Below are 19,949 nucleotides of genomic sequence, written 5' to 3' on the forward strand. Positions count from 1 at the left end.
CCCACAATTTCAGGTAATAACTACATGGCTACTGTGTTCTCCCTTCCCCAACCTCTGGGATATGCACCATCTTATAAAGATAGATAGATAGATAGAAAGACAGACAGACGGATGGACAGATGGATAGATAGATGGATGATGAATGGATGATAGATAGACAGACAGATAGATACATAGATACATATATATATATATATATATATTCACATACACACATACATACGCACACACATTCTTCCCATTATGGTCCAACAATTAGCACTATCACCTATCCCTCAACCATTAAAAAGTTCAAGTGTTTATACTAAACATCTAAATTCCCATTGATATCTCTGCTTTTGTAGTGAGACAGGAAATGTGGCCAGGTGCAGTTAGATTTGGAGACAGGAAACCTGAATTTGAATGCTGCCTCATATTACCTATAAGCTGTGTGACTCTAGGCAAGTCACTTAACTTTCACCTGCTAGCCTCAGTTTCTTAATCTGTAAAAAGGGGATGATGACATCACCTACCTCACAGGTTTATTTGTATCCTATGAGATACCACATGTAAAGCACTTTACAAACCTTAGAACACTAAAGAAATGCTAGCTATTGTTATTGTGATCTCAGTTCAGATCTGGCCTCTGACACTAAGAAGTCACTTTTCTGAGTCTCAGTTTCTTCATCTGCTATATGGGAATAATAATGACTATAATACTATACAGGGTTATTGCAAGGATAAAATGAGATAAAGCATATAAAGAGGTGCTAAAACCTTAAGGCTCAATAAAAATGTCAGCCATTATTATTGTTATTGTTATTAGTATTATTATGACTCAGTATCACTGAAAAGATACACCTTCCTCCCAGGGCTGTTGTGAAGCTCAAATGAGATAATATTTCTTAAGTGCTTAGCATAGTGCCTGGCACATAGTATGTGCTATATAAATGTTAACTGTTGTTAGTATTATTAATACTCTTACCCTCACTGGATGAGTTGCTCCCTCAGTTTTATATTATGTTTCTGTATGTTCCATTAATGAGTTAATTCATTGATTCAAAAAGTGATTGAGAGCAAAATTATGTTCATGACACTTTGCGAGGTGGGAGGAGAGAGGCTCGGGAGGGAGGGGGAAAAGTGGGGGTAAAGTGGAGAGGGATCAGTAAGAAATGTGGAGAGATAAGAATTTAATTGTAAACATGTCCCTTGTCCTCCAGGGGCTGCAGCCTGGCTGGAAAAAACAAAACATACTCAAACCTGTCTGGATCTGTGATCTCATTTGCTGTGGACATTCCCTCCAGGGATGCAGATAGCAAAGCATCCTGGGAAATTCTTTTTCCCATGTTCTTCCCATCTGTTCACCACAAGAGGCCCACCCAAGTACTAGGTTTGTGAGTTGTTGTTGTGTGTTTTTTTTTTCAATTTTCCCTGACATAAAAAGGATACCAGTAAGTTACCAGATTGTCCACCAACTATCACTCCATTTTGCCATGTGACCAGTCTAAATTTTGAGGTCATAGACTACCCTGATGACATCCTTTACTCAAGGGTCTTCATGTTTTCTATGCGTAACAGCCTGCTCACACCCCACCATGCATCTCTCTCATGAACTTCTTCATTTTAATTGTTGTTGTTGTTGGGTTGTTTCAGTGGTGTCTACTCTTCCTGACCCCATTTTGGTTTTCTTGGCAAAGATATTGGAGTGGTTTGCCATTTCCTTTTCAAGCTTATTTTACAGATGAGGAAACTGAGGCAAACACGGTTAAGTGACTTGCCCAGGGTCATGAATAGTAAGTGTCAACACATTTCCACTTAACAAGAGAAAAGAAGCCTTAACCACTGGGAATACTGCTGGTAATACAAAAAGAATTTTAAAAGGCAGTGAATAAAGCTACATGGACGATTACACTTGACTCAGACCAACCACCTCAGGACTTTTTCAAAGCACAATTTGGAAGAAAAAGGCTTAATTGGCTATTTCTTAGCCCAGGACATATAGGAAGGAAGAAATTAGACGTGGGAGAGGGTAGAGCTGCCGAAGCGAAGCTCACCCATCCACCAGCCACAGGAAGTGAGAATTGTCAGCCAGACATCAAGGGAGGGTACATTATTATAGAAACGGTCAGAAGTAGAAAAAGTATAACAGCAGGGTCATTTAGTGCAAGGGCAACAGGCCTCCTAAGTCAGTTCAATAATCAATCATTCAATCAACAAGCATTTATTAAGGGCCTGTTATGTGTTGGGCTCTACATGTGGTGACCCAGCAAAGATGAATAAAACAATCTATGTCTTCAAGGCACTCATGGTCCCATAGGGGTAACAATGTGCACAGGTGTAAATATATGAAAAACTTAAATTTACTACAAGGTAATTGGCGAGGAGGGAGGCACTAGCAGCTGGAGAGGGCAGGAAAGGCCTCTTGTCTTAGTTAGAATGAGGTCTTAGAACCCAAACCCTATTTGAAGCTTCTCTATCACCAAAAAATTATTGTCATACTCTGCTGGAAACTCTCCAGAGAGACAAAAATGGAGACAGAGACAGAGACAAAGAGATGGAGGGAAGAGGGGGTAGAGGTGGGGAAGGAATCTCCAGGGTAGACCACTGTGATTGTAAACAGCCCTAATGATTGACAAGCTCTTCATTACCTTAAGATGAAATCTTCCTCCTATAACTTTCACCCATGGGTCCTGGTTTTTCCCTCAGAGGCCAAGAAGAATGTCTAATCTCTACCAGTAATTTATTGTCTAAGTTCCAGTGAGTCAGCAAAACAAGGTTAAGTTCTATTGAGTATACACAACAGAAAGCTGAAGAATGTGATGAATTCTGTTTGCTCACTGATTCACTAAGTAACGCTTCACACAACGTGTATTTTGGGGAGTCTACTATGGATAAAACAAAGGGTCAAGTGCCTATGGGGACACAAAGAATAACAGGAGATGGTCCCTGTCCCTCACCAACCTTACTATTTAATCAGGAGGGTAAGACACAAACACAAAACACAATTATAACACAAAAGAAAATACGTAAATAACAAGAAAAGGGGTATAATGGTATCATGGAAAGAAGGATGGACCTGGGATCAGGGGTTCACATTCTATCTCTGATACTTGCTGTGGTAGAATGGTCAAGGTCACTTTCTCTCTCTCTCTCTCTCCTCTCTCTCTCTCTCTCTCTCTCTCTCTCTCTCTCTCTCTCTCTCTCTCCCTGCTTCCTCCCTCCCTCCCCTCCCTCCCTCCTCCACCAGATGCTTGGGGATGAGTTGTAAACATAAGAATATCTCCTCCTCCTCCTCCTTCTTCTCACTCTCTCTCCCTCCCTTCTTCCCTCAATTATCTCATCTGTAAAAAGGGGATAAAAATAGTTGTAGTAACTACCTCATATGGTTGTTGTGAAGCTAACATATAATTAAGGTGCTTTGCAAACTTTAAAGCAGCTAGGTGGCACAGTGGATAGAGCACCAGCCCTGGAGTCAGGAGTACCTGAGTTCAAATCCGGCCTCAGACCCTTACTAGCTGTGTGACCCTGGGCAAGTCACTTAACCCCAATTGCCTCAATAAAAAAAAAAAAAAAAGCATTACATAAACATCAGCCATTCTGCTTCCAGTTTCCTGTAAGGGAAGGCTGTGGGAGAAGAAGCAGGAGGAGATAAAATAATTTGAGCCTAATTTATAAAAGAAGAAGAAGAAGCCGCAGCAAATATTGGAGGTGACTTGGTGGGGTTTAGAGAGTGAAGTAGGCCATAGGATGAAATTGAGGTGGAGAAATGTAACTAAATTTGGGAGAAATTGAGCAAAATTTAAAGCAGGACAATTTCTAGGCCTCAATACTCATCGGGATTCTATAGAGAGGTTGAAAGCATAGTGGGATCAAGGACCATTAGATAAAATAAAAATAGATTTTTAAAGGATTAAGAAGGATTAGGAAGTAGAATCTGAATGAGAACTGAAGAAGGATAAGAAGAAGGTAGTTGGCAAACAAAGCAAGGTAAACAAGAAAAGGCAAGAAAGACCAATATGGAAATGTTTTACATGATTGTTCATGTATAACCAACATCTGATTGTTTACTGCCTGAGGGAGGGAGGAGGGATAGAAGTTGGAACGCAAAACTTTAAAAAAAAAGCTTATTTCTGCTGTTTGTTTTTTTTAAAGACAAGAGAAACAATTAAAGGGTAAAACAAATTAGTAGAGTAGATTGGTGGAAGGAGCCAATTGGTGAAAAAGGTAGGAAGTTGGTGCAAGCCTGAAACAATTAGGGATGGCTGTGTTGTTGTTGTAAAGACTAAAGAAAGAAAGTCATGTGGGGTTATCAAGTTATTAATAAGTGATAATTAGCTGTAGAAATTTTAACCAGATGCTTGGGGTTGAGTTGTAAACATTCACAAATACTTTTTTTTTAAATAAGGCTGAAATTTTAACCAGTTGGGATAGTGGAAGAAACTGTACAATAGCATTCCTACAGTGTTTGATGTTTATATTTCTACCACAGGTGAATGACTTTTATTTGTGTTCCAAGTGTAGACTCATCTTCCTCCTGGAGGAGAGGGTAAAAGGATTTTAAGAATATCTCCCCTCATATACCTCCAAATTGGTAGGGAGAAGGAAGTGCTGAAAAAAAGTGAGGCTTCAATGAGGGGAAGGTATAAGATGGTATCTAAAGTGAAGGAGAAGAAATTTGACCTGTACAGTTAAGGATTTGAGGCTCTTCCTAAAGAGGAGGCCCAGGCTGCCTTGAAAAGGAAGAAACCATTTGTCCTCCAAAGAATGATAAAGTCACCAAAGCTATCAGATGAGGCATCATCCAACAAGGGTTAGAGCAAAAAGAGAAGAGAAGTAGTTGGTGGTAATTCCCTGCTCCGCGTTTATGGGAGACAACTATATGTCAACCAGTAAACAATAGAGAGGTTCATGGTTTTACCTGGACACACATGCAAATCATAATATTGTTGTTGTTGTTCAATTGTTTCCAAATCTTTATGACTCCATTTGGGGTTTTCTTGGCAAAGATACTTGGAGTGGTTTGCCATTTCCTTCTCCAGTTCATTTTACAGATGAGGAAACTGAAGCAAACAGGGTTAAGTGACTTACCCGGGATCACACAGCCAGTAATTGTCTGAAGCCAGATTTGAACAAAGGAAGATGAGTTGTCCTGATTCTAGGCATGAAACTCTATCCACTGCAGTGCCACCAGCTGCCCAAACATAACATGTAACCATCCAAGTCTTGTCAAAATGGAAAATGACTAACTTCAGATGATTCACACAAACACAAATGGCACTTCCAGAAGGAACTTAACAAGTACAGTCAATCCTTAACTTTTGTGGGGCTCATGTTCCTAGAAAACTGCACAAAAAATTAAAAATACAAATGTTGATACATTGAACCTATGGGAGGGGGTTAGGGTCCCCAAAAACTATAGTCTTTCACTAGAGACTGCTAAAAATATACTTTTCTGCATACAATTCTTTACAACAAATCATTATTTCCAATAATATGCATTTTTCTAACACAGTAAACACAAAATAACCCATAAAATGCAGTACACAAAATAAAATTGGCAACATGCAAAACATTTTTCTCTAGTAATTGCCTAGAATTCTGTGACCTTTTGTGCTAACATCTCAATAAAAAAAACCACTGATTTCAGACAATATTTACTTTTCATAACACATGAAATCTACAGTACCATAAATACTGTACAGCAAATAAAATTCTTAAAGCTAAACATTTTTTAAACTGAATCTTACCTTCCACTGTGACAGGCAGCAGTATGAGGGTGTTGTGCTGAATACTTTGCTGCTGAAAACCTCTCTACCTTAGCTACCCTATGAAAATGAAGGGAGGGGTTGATGAGACTTTAGTCACTGCTGTTGGAAGATGCTCAAACATCACCTCCAACCCTCTGTCCTTCTTGGCTAGTGGAGGGTGGAAATTGTGAAGGATGCACCAGCTTGAAATAATCCATCAGTAATGTCTGCTTTGTGCACCATTTGAGATTCTCAGGAGTCTCAGAGTATGGAAACATAGTAGAAGAGAGCTGACATTTAATCATGAGGCTGCCTAGTAGTACACCAGGCATTCCACAAGCTCGAGTGCATAGAGCCTCTCTTTTTTTTCTCTACTGCGCATAGCTAGAAATGTGTATGGTTGCCAACATGAAAATGAAAATTAAGTTACTAATGAAATCACAAGAATGCTTGAAGTCATGGAAGGTAAATGAGAATGGTGAAGATCAACTGTATTATAAAAACTTGGCCAATGAACCGAAGTCCATAAGGGAACAGATTGTATATTCCTCATGGTTGCCCATTGCATGCAGAAGAGAACAATTAATTCCCTAAAAATCTTTCCCTTGATCCTACAGTGGTAGAATTACTGAATCCATGGTAACTGATAAAATCATCAAATGAGGCAGTGTAGAGGTAGAAGAGAGTCCATGGCATGTGTGTGTCTGTGCGCGCGCGAACACATGCGAGTGCATGTGTGTGTGTGTGTGTGTGTGTGTGTGTGTGTGTAAGACCTGGATGAAAATGGAGCAAAGAAACTACAAAGGAATATAATCAGACCAAAAGGAGGAGAATAGGAGGAAGCGATGTTATAAAAACCTAGAGAGGAGAGAGTTTCTCGAAGAAAGTAATCAATAATGAAAAAAGGTTGAAGAAAGGGAAGAGAAGGATGAAGACTGAGAAAGCGTCATTATATCTGGCAATTAAGAGATCATTGGTGAGGTTGGAGAGAAAAGCTTCAATTGAATGATGAGGTCAGAAGTTAGAGTGCATAGGACTTAGAGTGAAGTGATAAAAGAGGAAGAGAAGGCACTGCTTGTAGGCCAGTTCCCTAAGAAGTTTAGCCAAAAGGGGGAGAAAAGATATCAGGTGATAGCTAGCAGTAAATTCTAGTGGTTCCCCATATTACCATGAAGATCAAATACAAACTCCTCTTTTTAGCATTTAGGACCCTTCACATTTTGGTCCCTTCTGGCATTTTACTTCTCACCCTGTATTCTTTGATCCAGCAAACATTGGCATCCTTGTTGTTCCCAGGACTACATCTCCAAAATGTACTATTTCACTGTCTGCCTCCCATACCTGGAATATTTTCTTCACTCACCTCCACTGCCTGGTTTCTCTGAATTCCTTCAAAACTCAACTCAAATCCCACCTAATGTAGGAGACCTTCCCCTACCCCCACTCCCAATTCCTCCTCCCTTCTCTGTATGTATCTTGTATATGAAAACTTGTATATGTGTCTCACTCATTAGAATGTTAGCTTCTTGGAGGCAGAGATTTTTTGCATTACTTCATATCCCTAGGGATTGGTACAGTGCTTGGCACATAATAAGCATTTAATAAATGCTTAGTGAGTAAGTAAGAAAGTAGTGCCTGGGAATGGGATTTCCTCTGGACCATGACTTTAAAATAGGACAAATTCCTTTCCAGAGATGGAGGAGGCAACAAATACTGGTAAAAATGTAAGTCAGGTGATTTACAAATCTAATTGAAAAGCTATAAAATAAAAGGGATGGGGTCAGGGCAGAGCTAGATGCCATAAAGAATAGCTTCATAGAAGGAAAAATAGAAACAAAACACCCAAACATTCATATAAGGAAAAAAAAGTCTATGAAAGGAGCCAATAGTAAAAACTCTGGGCCTCAAATGTGTAGACACAAATACCCAAAGTTTACATACACAAACAAGATAAACTAAAGCTTCTAAATTAAAAGGCAAATTGGGGGGGGGCAGCTAGGTAGCACAGTGGATAAAGCACTGGCCCTGGATTCAAGAGGACCTGAGTTCAAATCTGGCCTCAGACACTTGACACTTACTAGCTGTGTGACCCTTGGCAAGTCACTTAACCCTCATTACCCCTCAAAAAAAAAAAAGGTAAATTTGACTCCAGATACCACTAAAACTTGGTAGGATGAAACATATGACCAGAAAAAGGCTCTGGATGTATAAAACAGTCAAAAGGAATGGGATAGCAAATGGTGGAAGAAATGTGGAATTGTATATTAAGAAGGTATATTCATGTAAGGAAATTCAGGAATTAGAGGGGAGAAGCAGGATGAAGGTCAACAGAAGGGGAAAACAGAAGTCATTTTGTCATTGGAGTATACTACATACCACCTGGATGTAAAGGAAATAGATGAGGAATTTGAGGATAAGATCACAGGGGTATAATATATGGGTGATATAAGACTTCAAGTAACTAGATATCTGCTAGATCTCTCTCTCTCTCTCTCTCTCTCTCTCTCTCTCTCTCTCTCTGTGTGTCTCTCTGTCTGTCTCTCCTCTCTTTGTCTCTGTCTCTCTCTTTTTCTCTCTCTCTCCCACCCTCCTGCCATTTCTTATCCATTTCTGTCTCTTTCTCTATCTGTACCTGTTTCCCTCTGTCTTTGTCTCTCTATCTCTGTGTCTCTGTCTTTTTATCCCTCTCTGCTTCTGTCTCCCTATCTGATTCTCTATCTCTCTATGTCTCTATGTATGCCTCTCTCTTCTCTCTCCCCTGCTCCTGAAAAAAAAAGCTGATAGGGTAATAACTTCTTCTTTTTTTCAGCTAATAACTTCTTGACATACATAATTTCATTCTTCAAGAGGTACTGACACAGGGAAGTTTTCTTCTGGATCTTATTTTCACTGACAGAGAACTGGTTGCTGAAGTAGAAGTAAAAGGAACCAAGGGGAAAAGTGACCATTCATTCCTGAAGAGAGAAAATCCTAACCTAGTCTGATCTGCTTTCTAGAGCACATCACTCTAGAGTTGGGGACAGAAAAAAAAAAAGATTTCAAAGGTTCATAGGAAATAAGAAGGATCCTATGGATTAAAATAATACAGAGAGGGGCAGCTAGGTGGCGCAGTGGATAAAGCACCAGTCCTGGATTTAGAAGGACCTGAGTTCATATGCGGCCTCAGACACTTAGCTGTGTGACCCTGGGCAAGTCACTTAACCCTCATTGCCCTGCAAAAAAATGTTTTTTAATAGAATTTTTTTAAATTTAAAAAATAATAATACAGAGAAAGTCAGTTTAGGAGAGGAAATGCTAAAAAATGAAATTCTGAATATACCTAATTAAAATGAGGAGGGAAAAAATGGTATTTGTCTGAAAGAATGATGTGGATTTGCATGGAACTCACCAACCAATTTAGCTTTTAAATAGGAGTCCACAGTTTTCTAAAAAATGTCAGGGACCCTAAAGCTTAGAATGCGCTAAAGCTGGAGAAAGAATCTAAGGGCAACAAAAAAGGTCCAGATTTTTAAAAAATATATTGGAGGGGGCAGCTAGGTGGCGCAGTGGATAGAGCACCAGCCCTGGAGTCAGGAAGACCTGAGTTCAAATCCGACCTCAGACACTTAACACTTACTAGCTGTGTGACCCTGGGCAAGTCACTTAACCCCAATTGCCTCACTTAAAAAATATATATATATATATTGGAATACAATTCAAGTAACCTGGCCCAGATGTACTAAATCCTTGGGAGCAGGTAGGGTGGTGCAATGAATGGAGAACTAGGTATGAAATCAAGAATACTTGTGTTCAAATCCTGACTCATATGTTTACTGTGTGATTTCTGACAAGGTGGTTAACGTCTCTTGGTCTCATTCTCATCTGTAAAATGAGGGGGTTGGATTCAGTGGCTTCTGAGGTTCCCTCCATAAACCATTGTCAATGACATTTGACAAATCATGGGAAATGGGAGTGTTCTGTGTATTGGCTCCAGTGTTTATTATTCAACTATATTCAGGTTCTCTGCAAAGTCTTTCCCTTGAGTGTGTTGGTCTTGAACTGTGAGTACCTAGAAGGGCAAAGGCCCCATCTCTTTCACCCACTCTGTAGAATACCACAGACTGGGGCAGCTAGGTGGCACAGTGGATAGAGCACTGGCCCTGGATTCAGGAGGACCTGAGTTCAAATGTGACCTCAGACACTTGATACTTGCTAGCTGTGTGACCCTGGGCAAGTCACTTAACCCCAATTGCCTCACTAAAAAATTTAAAAAGGAATTAAAAAAAAGAATACCACAGACCAAAGGGAACTTACTTAATAAGTATTCCCTCTGCTTTTGATTATGGAACTAACAGGTCTCCCTGATAATAAAACTGGCAGAGGGAAAGGTTCCTTCTGACCTAGGACCTTGAGACACTCTGCTCTGATACTTTCATTTGTGACCCAAGCTTACTGAATATTGGCTAGGGAAGGGAGGAAAGGAGCACAATCTGATGGGAAGGGAAGGAAGGAACTCATAATGAATGGGTACTAGATGTAAGAAATAAGGGGTAGTGGAGCAATAAGATATCTTGATTTAGTGAAGCGCTTGATAGGTCTTCTAATGAAATTTTACTTGCAAAATGAATTCAAATTGACTGGCTGGTAACTTCCATCAGTGGGACAGCAAAGAGGCTGAGAAATTATAAACAAGCCATGATGAGAATGGTTGGAGATACAGAGCAGGCTGGCACTTGACAGACCTGTCAGTTCTTGGGGAAAACTATGAAATGAACCCTGTTCCTCTTTCCTATTCCAGAGAGCAGGAGGTACAGAAAGAAACTACAGCAGGAACAGTGCACATCAGACAGAGATATAATTAGGAACCAGAACTCTGTTCCCGCTACTATGATTTAGAGGGACATACCTCCTATTTCAGTGGTTCAGTGATTCCTCTTTCCATTCCCATGATTGCCCTGGGGCCAGAATTCCTAGTTATAACTCTGGCTTTAGCCACAAGGGAGAACTTTCTGACAAGTGGGATCATCTTCCTTGATGATCTTAAGAACATAGAGAGAAAGATCTTTTGAATTCCATGCTGCTTGTAAAACATAGGCAAGTGGGGAGAAATTAGAGTCAGATCCTGGGTGAAGGGGATACTCAGAAATTATTGAAAGCGATCATCAAGCTGCCTCTAAGAATAACAGAGTTGCCCAAATAAGCCCCAGTCACAGCAACTTCCCAGCAGGAGGCAGAGGTCAGTGCCATCCATTTGGCAAGAGACAGCAAGGACAAAGTGGCAGCTCAGGACCCCTCATTTCCAGAAAGGTGAGGTCCACTAGGAAGCTGGGGGCAGGGAGCTAAGGAGAGCAGCAAGCCAGACAGAGGGGAGGGTGACTAATGAGGAGAAATCAGAGGACCAGCACACTGGGTTGAGTTAAACTGACACAGGGGGCGGGGACGTGACTGCCATTCACAATTAGTGAATGAGTGGAAAGGCGGTGAATTACAGTAATTATGAGCCTATGGAATGCAGGGAAAAAGGGTTTCTTTCATGTAAGATGGGGGTGGGGAGTTAGTGAAAGAATGTTCCCCCCACCCTTCAGCAAAGCCTGAAGATAAATGCAAAGTCCATCCCCAAGGCATCTACTATCTAGTATAATCATGAAAATAAGCAGGTACCCCAGGACTAAGATAAATTAGGTGGACCAAAAGGAAACCTGACAGTGAATCTTAAAGGAGTTTAATATAAATGGTTTATCCTTCTTAGTCCTTGTGTGTTTGGGTTTTCAGGGCAGCCTGTGGTGTGGGGGTGAAACTGGCCATCCATGATGTTTCCTGGATGTGGTTAAGTTGTTAGCCACTCCCCTAAAATGAGATATCTTTATAGGGAAATTGAAAGAGACAGAGATGGGTTGGGGGGAAGAGGGGACTGAGAGATAATAAGTGTTAGATAGATAGATAGATAGATAGGTAGATAGATAGGTAGATAGATAGATAGATAGATAGATAGATAGATAGATAGATAGATAGATAGATGATAGATGGATGGATGGACAGACAGATAGGTAGATGATAGACAGGAAACAAATACTTGCTGTAGGCTCCACTCATGATTTGGGGGAAAGTGTGACATCACTTCTCTGCTTTGCTGTTGACTCGTAACCTTCCATTAGAGTACATATTCCTTTGCAGCAGAAATAATTCTGATATTGCTTTGTGTTTGTCTTCTCAGTGTCTAGCACAATGCCATGTCACATGACAGGTGGTTAATAACTGTTTTATTGGATTGGATTTATTTCAAATCAGATAAAATATAAAACACTTTAGAAAACCTAAAGTGCTATATAAATAACAACTGCTGTTATTGTTACTATTAATAATAATAATAATATATTTTAGCTACTATAGCAGATATATCATTTTAAGAGTTCATTGGCCCCAAGCTTTTAATCCCTACTAAGGGAGGCTGAAGCTGGTGGACTTCTTGAGCCGGTGAGTTCTGAAACACAATAGGACTAAAGTAAATCAGTTGTATCGCTAAGCCAGAGTTGCAGGAGAGAGGGACCAGACTAGATAGGAGTCAGTCCCATGAGCTACAACTGCATTTTTCAGCCTGGGAGAGATAGGGAGACCCAGTCTCAAAAAAACCCACAAATAAAATCAAGAGGTCACAGGTAATGGAGTAGGAATAAGACACCTCTAGAACCCTTGAAAGAGAAAAAATGACTCTGGATTTCTAGGAAAGAAAAGATATTTGAAAGGGCTCTTATGTGGAAGAGGGATTAGCCATGTTCTGTGTGACTCCAAAGAGAACAGTACCAATTTTGGCTTCAATAAAAGGAAGGACTTTCTAATATAGTGTCAAGCAACAGAAAAGACTGTCTCCTAAGATAGTAAATTCATTATCCCTCGAAGTGTTCAGCCAGAAGCTCTATGAACACCTTTCAGGGATACTGTGGAATTGATTCATGTATTAAGCAGGTAGTTGAACTAGATTACTTTCAACTCTGAGATTCTCTTATTCTAAGCCCTAAAGAGGGTCCAAGTGCTAGACAAAGGCCAACTAGTAACAGAGAGACATTAGGTGAAAGATAAGAGAGCCTGAGGAGCTAGGTTGAGTGTGATGCAGCTAGGCAGGGACAAGATTCTAGAGGAAAAAAATCCATTATCACTGCCTCCTTGGTTACCCAAAAGGGTTAAATGTTAAAGGTCTCTGGTAGATCCTCAAAAGCTTAGCTGATGGGGACAATCACAAGTGACTACACTGTCCTGCTTCACTCTGGGGAACAACACTCACCTTCTAGTCCAGATCCAACCCTAAATGAAAATCCTATGATCTTCCCACAAGAGACAGGCAACTAAAACCAGAGCAGAAAATAGACAGTTGCTGTCTTGGGATTAATGGATACCCCCTAGCCATGCTATTACATGGATTTTCTTACCTGCTCAGAATTCTGAGCTGCTATTCCCAACCACACCATCCTTCTGGTGGGAGAAAGCATGGCAGAATAGAAACAACTCGGGACTAGGAGGGAGAAGGTTCTCAGGTCAAAGCCCAGCTCTGTCACTAACAAGCTGTGTGGTCTCAAGTAAATTGATTTACCTTTCTGGGCTTCATCAGAGATCACTAAAAGCCAGAATTGGTTTTATCAAGAGCATGGTCTGCTAGGCTAACCTTATTTTCTTTCTTTTTTTCATAGTGTTACAAGACTGGTTGATCAGGGGAACACTATAGAGGTAGTTTACCTAGATTATAGCAAAGTATTCAACAGTCTCTCACGTGATTCTCCAAGATGAAGAGAGATTTTGGCTGAATGATGTTAGATAGATTTAGAGTTTGTTGGCTCATCTAAACCCACCCCCTCCAAAGTAATAAATAATAGGTTGATGACAACATGGAGTGAGGTTTCTAATGGAGTACCACAAAGCTTAATTCTTGGTCCTCTTTTGTTATATGCACAATCAATTAATTAACTGGTGTGTATACACACTATAAATATACCAATCCCTGCATATATGTAGGCATGTATGTTTATATGTATAGATGTACCCTGCATACCCATGTCCATCAAAGTTCACATATATGTATGTGTATGTAGGTACATATATATAAATATAAAGATATAAATGTATGCATGTATATGATGCACTTATAAAAATTTGTAGACTTCCCAAAACTAGAAGGAATATTTATTTGGGGTCTTTTTGTTTTGTTTTGTAGGACAATGAGGGTTAAGTGACTTTCCCAGGGTCACACAGCTAGTGAGTGTCAAGTGTCTGAGGCTAGATTTGAACTCAGGCCCTCCTGAAACCAGGGCCAGTGCTTTATCCACTGTACCACCCAGCTGCCCCCTGGAAGGAATATTTAATATGCTAGATGACAGAATCAAAATATCAAGACCCAAAAATATCTTGGCAAGTCAAAACAAAGCAAAACAAGGGACATAAATGTAAGTCTTACATTTGGATTCAAAAAAATGAACTGTGCAAGTTCCGAACCAGAGAGACACAAGCACGGGTTGGATTGGCTGAGTTCTGAGGTTCCTTGCAGTTCGGAGGTTCTATGAGTCTAAATAAAGCTGGGTTCTGTAGCTGTTCTCAACCTCTGTGATTGCTCAGCAGGTTCTCTGCCCCACCACCTTTACTTCTGTCCAAGTCTGCCGCTTTCTCCATCACCTGAAAAGTGCCAACTATGAATTATACAGAAACAGGAGGGTGGTAAAAAGCAGGTGCAGGTAAAAGAGCAAGGCCACACCAGCTGTTTAGAACCTGGCACCAACCTCCCTCAGGCCCTGCAGTGAGTGGCCCCAGGGAAGGGTGAAAAAACATATGCATCTATTTTTAGGGAGAGAAGGAACTAAGTCCCCAGGCACAGAGCAGAAAGTTTTCCTAGCAGCAGAAATGCAAATCAGACTTTAGAAACAAACAAAAGCCAGACTTCCGTTGGCTGCCTTGTCAGGTCCCTGGGAGTTTTTTCTGCTTTCCTTGGCCCTTGATGCTTCAGCATGGCCTTGGCTTAGCCCCTTCTAATAATGAACTCTCTGTGCTAAGTAAGGCCTCCAAGCCTAGTGAGTATCAGAGGAGCTGCATGCTGGTCCCCTAAAGTAAGGCTTGAATGGTGCCAGAGGCATGTGATTCCCCCATAGCTAACAGTTTTCCCCATCCCCAAGCTCCAGGAGTACGATCTGCTGCTATAGTGGGAATACACTGTATGGCAACACCCATCCTTTCACCCAGAAACACACGGCCTGGGACGCTGTGCAGACAAGTGGCCTGTTAGAAGTGGGAGGCCTCGGGGCAGCTAGGTGGCGCAATGGATAGAGCACCGGCCCTGGAGTCAGGAGTACCTGAGTTCAAATCCGGCCTCAGACGCTTAACACTTGCTAGCTGTGTGACCCTGGGCAAGTCACTTAACCCCAATTGCCTCACTAAAAAAAAAAAAAAAAAAAAAAAAAAAAAAAAAAAAAGAAGTGGGAGGCCTCCTCAGGGCAGGTGGGTGGCTGATAGGGAGCTGTTGTCCACCTGGAGAAAGCATCTCCTCCATACCCTCTGTGTGGTTAGCTTTTGAATACCACACCTCTTGCCTGATCTGTGATAGGGAAGCCTAGGAAACTGCTTCTTCTCACTGTTCCACTGGGGGCTCTCCTCCCCACACCCCCCACCACCTGTGGCCTTCCTTTGGCCACTTGGCAGATGGGAGAGCTGAGGTACCAACATTTCTGCTTTTCAGTCCATATCACGGGACACTTCAGCTGAAGAGGCAAGAACAGGAGTCTGGGAGGGTAAACTTGGAAAGAAAAGAATCGCCATGGCGGTGGGAGGTAGGATTTAAAGGATTAAGCATTGTACTTGGAGTCAGGAACCTGGGTTCAAATCATTTTGGACATTTTCCCTGACTGACCCTGAGCTATGTGACTGACCCTGGGCCCATCTCTTGACCTCTCTTTACCTCAGTTTCCTCATTTGTAAAATGAAGGGTTTAGATTCAATAGTCTAGGGCGGCTAGGTGGCGCAGTGGATAAAGCACCGGCCCTGGATTCAGGAGGACCTGAGTTCAAATCTAACCCCAGACACTTAACACTTACTAGCTGTGTGACCCTGGGAAAGTCACTTAACCCCCATTGCCCCACAAAAACAAATCAAAACAAAACAAAAATAAAGTCAAGCTAGATTCAATAGTCTATAAGATTCCTTCTAGCTTTAAATCTATGATCTTATATTTTTTCCCTAACACCTATAATCCTTCCAAAACACACACACACACACACACACACACACAGACACATAGAGACACCACTACCACCACCACCAGGGAGTGAGTGGTATAATAGGAAGAATGTTAGACTTAGAATCATATGAGACCCAGGTTCTAAATCTGCCACTGATATTTATCAATGGTGAGACCAGGGACAAGTTATTTAGCCTCTCAAGGCTCAGTTTTCTCATCTATAAAAGCTGGATAACACCTTGTCCCCACAGGATTATTATGAAGCTCTAATGAAATGTTATACACAAAGGCTTCATGAACCTGAAACCACTATGTAAATGTCAACTGTGTCACATGCACGCACATGGGCACGCACACACAAATGCATACACATAAGAGGCACCATGAGGCCCCCCCCTACCCCCCGCAGCTACTTGACATCCGTGATAAGGCAGGAGAGACACCAGTTGAATATTGGAAAGAACTCCTTGACTGTGAACAGCAAGACATCACGACTTATTATCTGGGACAACTCTGGGATGACTGCCCCTCTAGCGGGGCTCCTCGGGGTCCAAAAGCTCATTTGCTATACAGTCTCACCAGTTTAGTGTGTATTCCCCTACCTGATCATTTAAATAATATTTCTACAAGTGCCTGCATACATAGGACAGGACCAGAGGCTCTGGGGGCTAGTGGTGAAAGCTCTGAGGAATCCCTCTGATAGAGAGCTGCCGGTCACTTTGTCTATTTGTCTTAAAATCACCAGTGTGCTTGTGGTCGCCTCCTTCCCACATCCTGGATTCGGTCTCACCTCCCTCCACTAGTTTACTACAGTGGGAGTAGCCAGATTTCACTTTCCTCCTCTTGGTTCATGCTGTTCCCATCAAACTGGATGATGAGCTGTTCCTGGATCTTCTCCTGCTATCTCCCCACCTCGGAACATATGCAGAGGCCATCTTCTGTGCCTGGAGCCCACCTCTCCTCTCTTCCCATTAAAAACCTTCTTTTCCTTCAAGAATTACTTGAGGGGTCATCTTCTCCATGGAACATTCCCTGTTCCTCTGGCTAAAAGCATTCTCCCCCTAAAGTGCTCCTAAAGGACTAGCTATATCTCTCCTTTGACATCTTACCTTGTGCTATATTTAACTTTTTTATACATGCTATTCCTTACCAGTCAATTAAAACAAATTATGTTGTTTTTTATCCTTATTTCCCAAGCACCCAGCACAGTCTTTTTTTTTTTTAATCAGGGCAATGGAGGTTAAGTGACTTGCCCAGGGTCACATAGCTAGTAAGTGTCAAGTGTCTGAGGCCGGATTTGAACTCAGGAACTCCTGAATTCAGGGCCAGTGCTTTATCCACTATGCCACCTAGCTGCCCCCAGCACAGTCTTTTACATGCAATAGGCACTTAGTAAATTTCATAGTTATTGACTTTGGCTTGTTCCCACCATTTTATTGATATTTTTTTTGTTTTCACATTACCTTTATTTTCAACTATATCCTTATTCCTACCCTTACCCAGAAAGCCATCTTTGCAACAAAGAATAAAAAATCGGGAGAAAAAAACAGTCTAGCAAAACCAACCAACACATCAACTGAATCCGATGGTATATGGAATATGCCACTTTCATAGTGAGAGAAATTATTATTTCTCTCTCATAGTAATATCCATTTACTATTGGAGAGATCCAAGATTTTTTCCCTTCTATTTCCTCATTCTCTACTAGGTCAATTCAGCCCCTGAAAAATATGGCTGATAATGACATTGGATTTAACATTCTCCCCAAACTTGTTCAAACCCCACAGAACTGGGAAAATTTAGATCTCATCAAAATCTTAAGAAATTCTGGTCTAGGTGAACTGGTGAATTCTGGCCCATTGTATTTTAATTAGACAAATCTGAGTAGAAGTGGATTCCCCCTTCTGTCTACATTGTGCTAGACTGAGGTGATCTGGGAAGAGATGAGTTTCTTTGTCCAAGACTGAGTGATCAGAGTCATGTCTCCTACCCCTTCTTAAAATAAGTCCACCTCTTATTATAATATTCATTCTCTCATTAATTGTTAACCAGAATTGATTGCTGCCTGTAGGGAACACCTACTCTTTCAAGGGCATATAAGCACTGAGATGTTTCATCTCTGGTTTATGAGAGAACACCAAATGACCATCCTTTTAGTATTTACTCACTAGCCATAATTAACAAAATGATTAATTACCCAGAAATTATGCCTCAAACTTTTTATACATTACAACAGACCCCCACCTCTGTAAAGAAGGAGAGGAGGTATATTTTCTCAACTCTTTTCCAGGGTCATCTTGATCATTATAATTATACAGCCTATGGTTTCAATTTTTTTGTCGTTTCTGCTTAGGTTCTTCATTGCATGTATTATTTTTCTGATTCTATTTTCTTCACTCCACATTCATTCACATGCCTTCTAATACTTCTCTGAATTCTTTACATTTATTGTTTCTTACAGTGCAATGATACTCCATTAAATTGATAGGCCATGATTTGTTTAGCCTTTTCCTAATTGACAGGATTCTACTTTGCTTCTAGGTCAACAGCTGACCTGTTGATGTAGGTAATTGAGGAGGATGGAGAGTCATGAAGCTCCCAAATGCTATTCCAGGGTTCTTTCCCCAGCACCCTCATTGCTGCTCCCCATTGTCTCTTCCTTCTTTCCTCCAAGTCAACTTCTGAGTTCTTATAAATTAAACTTTTAAAGTATTTACCTTATATGTTACATGAAGCCATGAAGGAAGTTCTGTCCATACAAAATGGGATAAAATAAAACATTCCTAGCTAGGCAGAAAGATGGTCATCATAGGGATACAGAAGAACTGTAACAAAGACCCAAGCCCTCGAAGATCTTAAAATGTAGTTGAGACAAGCAAAACTCACAGACCCATTAAACAGCCATGGAACTGTTTCAAAGTGACATATAAACATATGAATAGTAGTGGGGTATTGTCAGCAGGAGCCAAAAAGAGTGGAGGAGGGTGGGGCGAAAGATAATGATAAGTAGCATTTATATCATGCCTTAAGATTTGCAAAACACTTTACAGAAATTATCTCATTTGATCTTCACAATAACCCTGGGAGGTGGATCATCATTATTATTCCTGTTTTACAGATGAAGAAATTGAGGCATACAGAGGTGAAGTAACTTGCTCGAGGCCAAATTGAAACTTTGGTCCTCTCAACTCCAGGTCAAATTGCTCTATCTACTGCAAAGACATGCATGCAGTAAACTTTGGGAAGGCTAGATTTTTCAAGGAAATATAGGTTTTGCAAAATAAGTTTTAAAAAACCCAACAGAGAGAGTGTGTGTTCAGTGCACCTATGCACCCTGCTAACTGCTAAAGGTAGCACTAGTACAAAAGGTCTTTCACCTGGAAGTGATCAGAGGAACTCATATAGAGGATGCAGAGAATTTTCTCTAGTCCAACTAGAATTAACTATTTTTAGTCACTTTCCTGACTAAATCCTAAATCTCATGCACCAACTACCTGACAAAACCCCACCTCCTATCCTTCATCTGCCTCATCAATGCTTCAGGACATGCAGCTATAATGAAGTGTGGGTGTGGTCATATGCTACACCCTCAGTGCATCTGGCCATGTTATTCACACTTCTCCCTTCCTCTTTCCCATTTCCATTTTCCTAGACAATAAGCTCATGTGCGTGAGTTCAGACTCTCCAAGAAAGGAGAGGGAGGGAGGGAGAGAGAGAGAGGAAGAAGGAGGAGGAGGAAGAAGGGAGAGAAGAAGGAAAAGAGAGAGAAAGAAAGTAAAAGAGAGAGGAAGGGAGAGAGGGAGGAGGAGGGAGAGACAGAGATAGAGACAGATACAGACAGAGAGACACACACACATGGAAGCCAATTCCAGTAAAAATTTATTTGGGGCCCTGGGTGTTCACTAATTTCTGTTACTTGACTTAGGTGTAGCTTCTCCTAGAGGTAGGGGATGTGTCAGATAACCTGTAGCAGCCCTTTCTAACAAAACTTTAGTGATTTCTCCTGCAAGCTGCCATTTTCCCTCATACCACAG

At 41.0% G+C, this 19,949-nt stretch overlaps 1 protein-coding gene across 5 annotated transcripts in view; it reads right to left on the reverse strand.

The window, feature by feature from the left end:
- The window catches only part of GRIK4 (glutamate ionotropic receptor kainate type subunit 4), a 714,483-nt gene that overhangs the window by 604,524 nt on the left and 90,010 nt on the right, over positions 1-19,949 (reverse strand). The window lies entirely within an intron of this gene.

The sequence above is a fragment of the Dromiciops gliroides genome, chromosome 3 (genome assembly GCF_019393635.1).
Source record: "Dromiciops gliroides isolate mDroGli1 chromosome 3, mDroGli1.pri, whole genome shotgun sequence".
NCBI lineage: Eukaryota > Metazoa > Chordata > Mammalia > Microbiotheria > Microbiotheriidae > Dromiciops > Dromiciops gliroides.